Below are 12,829 nucleotides of genomic sequence, written 5' to 3'. Positions count from 1 at the left end.
GGAAAATTTAAAAAAATAAGAGTATAAAAGGGTTTTTATATTAAGCGAATAGTAATAGCGAGGCTATAGAAAAGGTGAATTTAGTAAGAAGAAACGTAAGATAGCGAATAAAAAGGTGAATTTTAAAAGGGAAAAGTAAAAAGGGCAGAGAAGTTACTAGTTATTTATTATATATTAGTTACTAGTAAGTAGTGTAATAATACGATTAGAGGAATAGTAAGCTATAAGCTACTAAGCGAGGTATAGGAGCTTTTAAGGGGGGATTTAAGGCGCTAGGGATTTTTTTCTAATTCGAAACTTTCAACTTTCTTTAAAAAAAAAAATAATAACTTCCTTACGTTCCGTGCTATAATAACTAAATTACTATATAAATACGATAGTTCGCTATAGATAATAGGGGAGATATAAGTATAAGCCTAGTTAAAGTGCCTATAAAAGATAGATTACTAGCTTTTACTAATTTTAATAAGGTAATTATATACTTAGACAGGATCCTACTACAAGACTAGTATAATACCTAGTTAAGGGTCCTAGAGATTATAATAACGTACTATAATAAGGCTAAGGAACTTATTAAGTAAATATATAAGTATATAAAAAAGTTAGGAGTATTCCGGATTTATATATTAAAGAATAAGTTTCACTAGTCTTAAATAGAAGTTTAAGTTATAATTATTAATAACACGAAGAAGAGAAATAAATAAGGTAAAGCTTATAAGAGTATAATAAAGAACTAGATAAACCTAGAAGTATTAGCTTAGCTAGTAACTAAGTTAAGAGAATTCATAAGTTACTACTAATAAGCTTCTATAAAGATATCTATTAAGAAAGCTAGATTATAAGTTAACTTAGAAGTCTAGAGATAAGTCTTAAGGCTACTTTATTAAGGGATATCTAAGGTAAAGGAAGTTATTATAATAGACGTGACTTATATAATAAGCGTGAAAGTAAGAGAAAAGGAAGCGAGGAAGTTATTAAAAGAGGAATAAAGGAGTATTAGAATATAAGTTAATATAAGAGGCTTTATAAAAGAAAGGGTATTTATAGAGGAATTAGAAGATACGCCTATAGCTATAAGTAAAGAGGAAGGAAGCCTTAGTAATATTAATAATTTAGCCCGCTTAATAGGGGAAATTATTATAGGCGCTATAATAGCCTTAGCTTCTTAACTATATCAGTCCTAGCACTAAGAGGAAATAAGTAAGGCTATAAAAGAGTTTAGGTTTATATATAAGAAAGGGGCTAAGATTAATAAAGAAGAAGTTAACTTAGTTAAGAAAGAACTAAAAGAATAAGAAAAGTAAGAGATTAATAAGAAGAGTAGAGATAAGTAGAAGTATAGCTATAGGAAAGACATAATTACTAGCTAGAAAACTATAATAAGAGGAAAGAAAGTTCTACTAATTATAGTAATAATAAAGCTCCTAAGTAGGATACTAGGATTTCAGCGAGTTTACTATAGTTACTTACGATTAATAGCAGGGTATATAAGTCTTTATATAAAGTAGCTCCCGGAAGATTTAGCTATTAAGAGACTACGTATTATATATAATAGGAGGTTAGAAATCAGAAAGCTAAAGATAGACTCAGAGACTTATATTTAGTTTCATATAGCTAATCGCTCTCCCCGCTTATTAGATAAGCTTAGACCTTATAAATTTTATAAGAAGAAGGGGCTTGAATTATTTAATTATAATTAAAAGCTAATTCTAGATAGCTAGGATCTAATAATCTTACTATAGTAAGAAGAGAATAGATAAGTTATTTACTCCCTCTTTAAATAATAGTTTAGTTCCTCTCTTAGAAAGTAAATCTATAATAAATTAGATATATACTAATACTACTTATAAGAGATTAATAAGCGTAAGAATATCAGATAGCTATAGAATATATTTTTTTTAGTAACTTAGTAGCTTATACGCTAAGACCCTACCTACTATATATTATATATAGCTCTTTGTCCTAATAAGAAGTGGAGACTAGTTAGTTACCCTTACTACACTAAATATATTATACTAAGAGATAGAACCTTTTTCTATTATATTAATTTAAATATTAATAATATACTTACTACTAATCAAGGGGCTACTATAATTCATAGTAGTATCTTACTAGATTAGGAGGATAAGGATAATTACACTTTCTACTATCTAGGGATATAATATAAGCTAAGCAAGTAGTAAGCGCGTATTCATAAGCGAGGATAAGATACTAACTACTATATTTACTAAATTACAGATTAAACGTTTACTCGAGAGGATATAAAAGTCCTAAGAGTAGATTAAGTTAAGACTCTTTATAGCCCTAGAGATATACGAATTACACTACTAAAGATCCTATATAAGTTAACTAGGCCCGTGATAAAAGTTTATTAGACTATCTTATTATAGTTTATTATAATTCAGGATAATAAGGAAACCTTAAAGGTTATAGAAAGGGGAACTTAAAGAGATTTAGCTAACTTTTATTAAGAATTCACTATACCCTTAGCTACTTTATTAGGCCTTATAAATTAGTATAGAGCTATTCCTTTTTAGTTCATTACTATAGTTAAGCTTTCCGGGTTAAGTACTTTATCTGATACTCTAGTTACGCGATAATAATAGAGTTCGCTAGTAGTAATAGCTCAGAGAAACGTTCTATTAGGAGGGGATTAAGTAGTAGCTTATAGCTTTATTAATAGGTAAAGAGCTAAGGTATTAGTTATAACTATAAAGGCTTTTAAGATAGTAAGGAGGGTAAAGAAGAAGGTATTTAGAGAGAAGTCCTTTTACTACCTAAAGGAGGTATTAGAGGCTATAGGCGTTCTAATAAGAGAGGTAAAAGCTAACACTAACTAGCTAAGTAAGGAAGTAATAGAGATTATATTAAAGAAGGGCTTATTATTTATAGAGGAGGCCGAGGAGTACTTAGTAATAGGTGTAGGTAATATAATAGAGGTAGATAGTTAGAAGAAGTATCCGTATATTTCTTTTATTTATATGATATATTAGGGGATATAGTTAGGGGGCGACTACTTAATTAAGGGGGGATATATATAATAAGGTAGTATAGTTCTAGGTTAGAAGATAGTTAGCTTATTCCGTAAGGTTATATAAATAGGCGTAATAGCACGTAATAAATATATTATCTTCTCTCTTTTACTCTTACTACCTATTTAGTTAGTAGTCCTCTATATCCCTGCTTACTATATACTTTAACAGCACTACCCCACCTTTTTATAATATATAATATCTTAAGATTTATTTAATCTACTTATTTATATTAAAATACTTCTTATATCTTAACTTACTACCTATCGTGTACTATAGGGAGGAGCTTTATATAGTGTGAAAGTCTTGATTTATTAAGGTATTCTAAAGCTCTCTTATAAGGGGAAGCTCTAGGAGTTCTAGTTATATAAGCAGCCTCTAGTTAGCTAGAGCGCCTTAGGGAGTACCTTAGGTATACTAAGTGTATAATATACCCTCTCGCTTAGCTTTATAATAGTAAGCGAAGCGATGTAAATAGTATAGATAATACTACCTAAACTATAATAAGAGTTAATACTAACTAATAGTATTAGGTCTTAAGCGCTTAGTAGCTCTAAGTATATAAAGTAAGTAAGTTCCCTTAAATGCTCTTTCCTTAAATAATAACTTCGATATAATATTAGTAAATATAGCTAAAAGCTCCTATGCCTCTTACGCCTCGCGCGCCTTTAACCTTACTACTACTCGTGTAATAAAAAAGAAGACTATAAGTTATTTATTTAAAGATTCTAACGTAGTTAGTGTTATAAGGAATCGTTAGAACTACACTAATATCTTATAAAATAGGCCTGTAGCTGCTGCACCTCCCCTGCCGCCGCCTCCCTACTACTACTACTATCACTACTACTACTAACTCCCGCCTGCCGCCTTACTATAGCAGGAGCTATCTGTGCTATGCCTTATAGTTACTGTATTCGTAGTAGTTTATAAGGTATACCGGGTGACTCTTATTATAATAAAGAGATAGCTTCACGCTATTTTTATTATTATAAAAATAATAAATCAGGTTATATTACTGCCCTCGCTTACGCTACTGAACTTTTCGCTAGCTACTTAGTAGCCCGGGCTCTCTTAGAGGGTATATATATAAGTGTTTCCTTATATTATAGTATTAGAATAATGAAGTATTAAGGTATTAATATTAAAGTATTAAGCGAGACTAACTTTATAATATATATTATAAAGAGGTAGGGTAGTACTATTAAAGTGTATAGTAAGCAGGGATATAGAGGACTACTAACTAAACAGGTAGTAAGAGTAGAAGAGAGAAGATAATATATTTATTATATACTATCGCGCCTATTTATATAACTTTATAGAATAGGCTAACTATCTTCTAACTTAGAACTATATTACCCTACTATATATATCCCTCCTTAACTAAGTAGTTACTCTCTAACTATATCCCTTAATATATTATATAAATAAAAGAAATATATAGATACTCCTCTTAACTATCTACCTTTATTATATCACTTATACTTACTACTAAGCACTCCTTAGCTTTCTCTATAAATAATAAGCTCTTCTTTAATATGATCTCTATTACTTCCTTACTTAGCTAGTTAGTATTAGCTTCTACTTCTCTTATTAGAATACCTATAGCCTCTAATACTTTCTTTAAGTAGTAAAAGGACTTCTTTTTAAATACCTCTTTCTCTACTTTTCTTATTATCTTAAAAGCCTTTATAGCTATAACTAGTGCCTTAGCTCTCTACTTATTAATAAAGCTATAAGCTACTACTTAATCCTTTTCTAATAGAACGTTTCTCTAAGCTATTACTACTAGTGAACTCTATTATTATCGTATAACTAAAGTATTAGATAGAGCACTTAACCCGGAAAGCTTAACTATAGTAGTGAACTAAAAGAAAATAGCTTTATACTAATTTATAAGGCCTAATAAAGTAGCTAAGAGTATAGTGAAATCTTAATAAAAGTTAGCTAGATCTCTCTAAGTTCCCTTTTCTATAACCTCTAAAGTTTCCTTATTATCCTAAATTATAATAAATTATAGTAAGATAATCTAATGAACTTTTATTATAGGCTTAGTTAACTTATATAGGATCTTTAGTAGTATAATCTGTATATCTCTAAGGCTATAAGGAGTCCTAACTTAATCTACTCCTAGGACCTTTATATTCTCTTAAGTAAACGTTTAGTCTATAATTTAGTAAATATAGTAGTTAGTATCTTATTCTCACTCATGAATACGCGCTTACTACTCGCTTAGCTTATATTATATCCCCGGATAATAGAAAGTATAATTATTCTTATCCTCTTAATCTAGTAAGATATTACTTTAAATTATAGTAGTCTCTTAATTAGTAGTAAGTATATTATTAATATTTAAATTAATATAATAGAAAAAGGTTCTATCTCTTAGTATAATATATTTAGCGTAGTAAGGGTAACTAACTAGTCTCTACTTCTTATCAGAACAAAGAGCTATATATAATATATAATAAGCGGGGTCTTAGTATATAAGCTACTAAGTTACTAAAAAAAATATATTCTATAGTTATCTGATATTCTTATACTTATTAATCTCTTATAAGTAGTATTAGTATATATCTAATTTATTATAGATTTACTTTCTAAGAGAGAAACTAAACTACTATTTAAAGAGAGAGTAAATAACTTATTTATTCTCTTTCTACTATAGTAAGATTATTAGATCCTAACTATCTAGAATTAGCTTCTAATTATAATTAAATAATTTAAGCCTCTCTTTCTTATAAAATTTATAAGATCTGAGCTTATTAAATAAGTAAGGAAAGCGATTAGCTATATAAAACTAAATATAAGTCTCCGAGTCTATCTTTAGCTTTCTGATTTCTAATCTCCTATTATATATAATACGTAATCTCTTAATAACTAAACTTTTTAAGAGCTGCTTTATATAGAGACTTATATACTCTACTATTAATTATAAGTAATTATAATAAACTTACTAAAATCCTAGTATCCTACTTAGGAGCTTTATTATTACTATAATTAGTAGAACTTTCTTTCCTCTTATTACAGTTTTCTAGCTAATAGTTATATTCTTCCTATAGTTATACTTCTACTTATCTCCGCCTTCTTTATTAACCTCCTACTTTTCTTATTCTTTTAGTTCCTTTTTAACTAAGTTAACCTTTTCCTTATTAATCTTAGCTCTTTTCTTATATATAAACCTAAACTCTTTTATAGCTTTACTTATTTCCTCTTAGCGCTAAGACTAATATAGTTAAGGAGCTAAAGCTACTATAGCACCTATAATAATTTCCTCTGCTAAGTAAGCTAAATTATTAATATTACTAAGGCTCCTTTCCTTCTTACTTATAGCTATAGGCGTATCTTCTAATTCCTTTATAAATACCTCTTCTTTTATAAAGCCTCTTATACCGACTTATATTCTAATACTCCTCTATTCCCTCTCTAATAATTTCCTTACTTTTTCTCCTCTTACTTTCACGCTTATTATATAAGTTATATCTATTATAATAATTTCTTTTACTTTAGATATCCCTTAATAAGATAGCTTTAAGACTTATCTCTAGACTTCTAAGTTAACTTATAATCTAGCTTCCTTAATAGATATCTTTATAGAGGCTTATTAGTAGTAACTTACGAATTCCTTTAATTTAATTACTAGCTAAGCTAGTACTTCTAGGTTTATCTAGTTCTTTACTATATTCTTATAAGCTTTACCTTATTTATTTCTCTTCTTTATATTATTAATAATTATAACTTAAACTTCTATCTAAGACTAATAAAACTTATTCTTTAATATATAAATCTAGAATACTCCCGACTTTTCTATATACTTATATATTTACTTAATAAGTTCCTTAGCCCTATTATAGTACGCTATTATAATCTCTAGGACCTTTAACTAGGTATTATACTAGTCTTATAGTAGGATCCTATCTAGGTATATAACTACCTTATTAAAATTAATAAAAGCTAGTAATCTATCTTTTATAAGTACTTCGACTAGGCTTATACTTATATCTCCCCTATTATCTATAGCGAACTATTATATCTATATAGTAATTTAGTTATTATAGCGCGGAATATAGGGAAGTTATTATTTTTTTTTAAAGAAAGTTAAAAGTTTTAAATTAGAAAAAAATCCCTAGCGCTTTAAATCCCTCTCTAAAAGCTCTTATACCTCGCTTAGTAGCTTATAGCTTATTATTCCTCTAATCGTATTATTACGCTACCTGCTAGTAACTAATATATAATAAATAACTAGTAACTTCTCTACTTTTTTTACTTTTCCCCTTTAAAATTCACTTTTTTATTTATTATCTTATACTTCTTCTTACTAAATTCACTTTTTCTATAGCTTTATTACTATTATTCACTTAATATAAAAACCCTCTTATACTTTTATTTTTTTAAATTTTCTTTTTTCTTTTAATAACTATTTTTCTATAATTACTTCTCTTCCTTATATTATTATTACTATCCTTATACTCTACTACCTTCCTTATACTTTCTATACTCTTAACTTATACCTCTATTACTTCTATTACTATAGTATTACTTCTAAAGATTATCTCCGCCTAGTATATCTTAGAGTATTTTTTATATAGCTTAACCCCTAGTATAGTCTATATCTAGGATATTATAGCAGCTATCTAAGCTAATAAGACTATATATTTATTAGACTATATAGTTAGCCTCCTAGTCCTTACTTTTAATAAGTAAGTCCTTACTAAGATAGAAGTATCTAATAAGTAGAGGATTAATTTTCTCTTATATCTTTATATATATTCTAATTAGAAGTCTATAAGTTACGCTTTCCTTAGTCTAGATAACCTTATTATAAAGTTTAATAATATATCTCTTTATAGTAATATTACTATAGGATCTAATATAAATATTTTAAACCTAACTTTTATCTCTATAAAGGAATATAATAGTTATAAGTAATAGCGTAATAAGCACTTATTTAGTAGTAGTAACTCTCTTAATAACTATAAGAAGAAAGAATTACGGAAGTATATTAAGTTTAAGCTCTTAACTAACTTACTTATAAAGACTCTTAGCTTATCTTCTAAAGACCCTTCTACCTTTAGTATTATCCGTGTTAAGAGTACTATTAAGAAGGAAAAGCTTACTAAGAAAGAGACTTCTTTTATAAAGAAGTTAAAGGATACTAATAAGTATATAAATAGCGCCTTAGATTAAGATAATTCTAACGAAAGTAATACTCCTACTATTAAATATAAGCTCGTATTTATTACTGCTACCTCTACTCTTATAACCTCTAAGAAAATCTTATTTTAAGTTACTTAGTCCTCTAAGACTACTCTATCTCTAGAGAAAGCTATTAATAGTAATAAGGATACTAAGGTTCATACTAATATTAATAATATTAAGAATAAGGATAATAGTAACTATTTTAAGAAGAAGAAGAAGAAAAGATCTACTAAGTATTAAGCTCCTAAGACTACTTCCGGAACTACTACTAGATCACGCTAAGCTCGCCTTTATTATAAAGCTACTATAACTACTTTTATCTTTATTACTAGCTATTCTCCCGAGATTAAGTTACTTCTTAATAAGTACCTCTAGTAATACCCCTATAATAAGAATACTTCCGACCCCGCTAATACTTAGTCTTACCTTATTACTTATTAAATATACTTTAATCTTAAGTATATTAGTTATATTAGTAGCGCCCTTACTTAAGATATTAATAGTAAATATTATTATATAACCTGCTTTAAAGGATATATTTATTAAATTATTACTAAAGCTATTCTTACTAAGCGCAGCGCACTAGGTAGTTCTTCCATAGGTAAGTACTTTCCTCTCCTAGCTAGCTATAGTACTAATAATAATAGTAATAGTAAGGGTAGTAAAGAAATAAATACTAATAATAATAAAATAGCTAAGGATACTACCCCCTTAGTCTGATAGGTTCCCCTTACTACTATATTTATTATCTATATAGATTTATTTAGTTGTATAATTAGTATTTAAGGCGATTATTTTCTTTAATTTCTTCGTATAATAATTACTCTAAGTATTACTTATAATACTACTTATTTCCTTTTCTCTTAGTTTAACTCTAATATTATTATAAGTAGTTAATAGATAGGATTTAATAATATTTAACTTTACTTATTCCTTTACCTAATAAGTAAATATAACTTATATCTCCTATTTAAAATTCCTAGCTTCCTTAGGAACTTTTATTACCTTATTTCCCTTACTAAGTAAGTTAAATTATCCTATAGCTTAGTAGCTTAATTATAATAGCTATACGCTTATCTTCCGGAATTATTACCTACTTTTCCTTTAGTTCTTAGAGGTCTCTCTTTACTCTAACTTACCTCCTTATTACTAGCGTAATACTTAGGATATCACTTCCTAAGTCACTTTTTATATTACTAGTTACTATACCCTTTCTCTTACTTAGATCTTTAAGTTCGGAATTATTAAATCCCTTACTAACTTCAACTAGTTCTTAGATAGAGTCCCTTTTATAAAAGACCTTAAGTCGATTCCCTAAAAATATACTACTAAGTTAAGTACTATAGAGTTCCGAGAGTATATATATTCTTTTCTTTGTGATAGCTATATTAATCTTATACGGGCTAAGCTATTAGTAGCTAAGCTTTAGTTTAGAAGATATATCAACTTCCTATTTAGTATTATATAGTAGAATAATATCATTAACTTTAATTTCCGCTTAATAAATCTACTAACTAGTATTAAACTTATCCTTACTTATTACTTATATCTTATATTACTTTATAGTTACTTCCTTTAAATCTTTATTTCTAATCTAAATCTACCTTATATAAAGAACTAAAGTCTCTGCCTCTATCTAAGTATTCTCTTAATCTATAACCCTCTAAGTAGGGACTCCTATTTTAACTAATAAAACCGCTTTTAACTTATATTATATCTAAAATAGTATATACCTAGTTATTCCTTTTATTATATAGTAGTCTACTAAAAGTACTATATATAGATTTCTAACCTAATCGCTTATCCCTTTATCTGTTATCTTTATTAAGGCGTTTATAATAGGTTTATAACCTCGCTTTACTATTCTATTCACTAAGGTATAATAAGCTAATACTACTACTCTTTAGATCTTATATTTCTAAGCGAGCTCTTTTACTTATTTCTTATTTTCCGGCTCCCTATTTATAACTAGCTTTCTAAAGATCTTATAGTAATATATTATATCTTCTTAGAGGAAATCTATAATAGCTACTAAAGTTGTATTTACTAGGGCTCTAGCTTTAACTTACTTAGATAGATTATCTCGCGCTATAACTAAGTAGTACTTTCCTTACTTTAGTAGTAAATATATTATATCTATTCTTACTTTAGCTTATAGAGCGCTAGTCTATATAGGATAAAGCGCTTTCTTTATCCTAGTAGAGTCCTGAAGTTAATAAGCTTTATATATTATTATATAAGCCTTTATATCCGGGTATAATAAGTCCTAGAAATACCTTTCTGTAACTTTCTAATAAGTACTCTCTTATCTTTTATAGCTTATATCCTTATAGAGGGATTTAAGGATTATTTACTACTCCCTTTTATTATCTATAACCCTTCTTATTAGAAGACCTTTATTAGTATAATAATATAGAACTCTGTCTTAAACTATATAATTTAGGGCTTACTACTTAAATCCCTTAAAGTCCTTAGGGTTAACTTTACTTAACTACCTTAGCGTAAGAAGATACTTTATAATAAGCTTAGAATCTAAACTCTATACTCCTTATAAGTAAAGAGTTACTCTCTTAATTTAAATACTAACTTTAACTTAGCTAAACTAAGTATTTATAAAGTTGTTAATATCCTTTTCTAAAGCTTTAGTATCTAACTCTTTCTAAGTAGCTAGCTGCTTAGATAGCTTATCTGCTATAATATATTTAGTTCCTAGTATATAGTATATTTTAAAATCGAAAAGGTATATCTAAGTAATCTATCTTATAACTAAAGCTCTAAGTAAGTCTAATACCTCTTAATTAAGCTATATAACTAGAACTATAGTATCCGTTTCTAGGATAAAGTAGTAGCTAATTAGGACCCTGTGAACTTTCTTTAATACTTTTAAAACCCCGTGATACTCTCTCTTAGTAATATTATAGTTTCTTTCTGTAGTTATCTATACTCTACTATTATACTTAATAAGATAATACTTAAGGTTATAATCTAGCTATATTAAGACTATCTCTTATCCTTATAAGCTTATATCTACCGCTAGAATTACTTTACTACTTCTTTTAGAGATATCTAGCCTTACTAGCGCTAGGGCTATTATTAGAGTTAACTTCAGCGTATCTATTATGAACCTTTTAATATCCCTAAATTTCTACTTTACCCCCTTTTAAAGTAAAAGGTATAATAGCTTAGCTTTTCTAGTGTAATTAATAATCCAGATATAATAGTAGCTATAGATTCTAAGAAACACCCTGACTTTAGTTATATTTTAATATTCCTACTAATTAAGTATTCTTATTACTTTTTTATTATCTAGTAACTTACCTTCTATAGTATAAATATAACTTACTAACTTTAGGCTATTAACCTCGAACTATAACTTAAAGCTAATTATAGCTTCCGCCTTCTTTATATTAGCTAGGACTATATCTAAATTAATAAAGTGCTTTAAGACGTATCTTTAAATACTAAGCTTAACCTCCTTATTATTATATTTTAAGTAAGAGCTTAAGATAGGAATATTATTAATAAATATCCTAGCTCTCTTAGGCTTATAATCCTTTAGAATTACTTTTCTAACCCTATAAAATTATATAATAGAGTTAGTTGCCCCTTAAACTAAGGTAGTATAGTAGAGGAGACTAAGTAATATTTAGAATATATTTAAGTCTCTATTATTTAGATATAAGGTAACCTGATTATACCCGGAAAAGAAGTCTATTAAAGAGGTAATTATATACTCTGTAAAATCTTCTAATATTTCCTTGATATTAGGCGGTAAGTTAGTATCCTGAATTATTACTATATTATACTTTATTATAGTATTTACTATCTAATATACTCTACTCTTTTTTTTAACTAAAAACTACTGATTCCTATATAATCTATAGCTATATTCTAAGGTACTAGTCTTAAGCCTCTCTATAAGTATATCCTTAATATATTTATATAGATATTTTAGTACTAAGAATCTAAGTGCTTACTAAGCTTTATATAGAACTATATAAATTTCCTATAGTAAGTAGATATCTTTATATATCTTTCCGTATTTAGAGAAGTTAAATACTATTATAGCCTCGCGCTTATATAGTATTTCCTCTAAAAGCTTATATTCTTATAACTATAATCCTCCTCTAATTATTATCTCCTTTATTCTTTCTAGTATTAACCTCGTCTTATATAGTAACTCTAAGAACTTTAAGGTTATCTACTTATTAAATTCGTAAGGTAGTTTAATAAGCCCCTTAACTCTCTTCTATTCTAATCGCCTCTACTTTTAGTCTAGCTTTCCCCTTAGCTTTAACTTATCTAAAATTCCCTTCTAAATTAGAATAACTTTATTAGCTTTCTTCTTATAAGTACCCTAAACTCTAATAATAAGAAAAACCCTTTTTACTTATAAAAGTATAACTAAATCTATACTCTTTAAAAGAATTATATCCTTATCCTTTTCCCTATTAAGCTTAGTAAATACTATAACTAAAAATACTTTTATTTTTCCCTTATTAAGCAGGTTAAATACACTAGTTAACTCACTCCTCCCTTTAGTAGATCTATCACTAGAACTACTTACTACTATAGCCTTAGCTAAGTATTTTCTAGGAAAA

This window comes from Cadophora gregata (genome assembly GCF_030347475.1).
Source record: "Cadophora gregata isolate MNR1 chromosome Unknown scaffold_15, whole genome shotgun sequence".
Classification (NCBI taxonomy): Eukaryota; Fungi; Ascomycota; class Leotiomycetes; order Helotiales; family Ploettnerulaceae; genus Cadophora; species Cadophora gregata.
The sequence above is the reverse complement of the archived record's forward strand: the minus strand, read 5'-3'. Positions refer to the sequence as shown.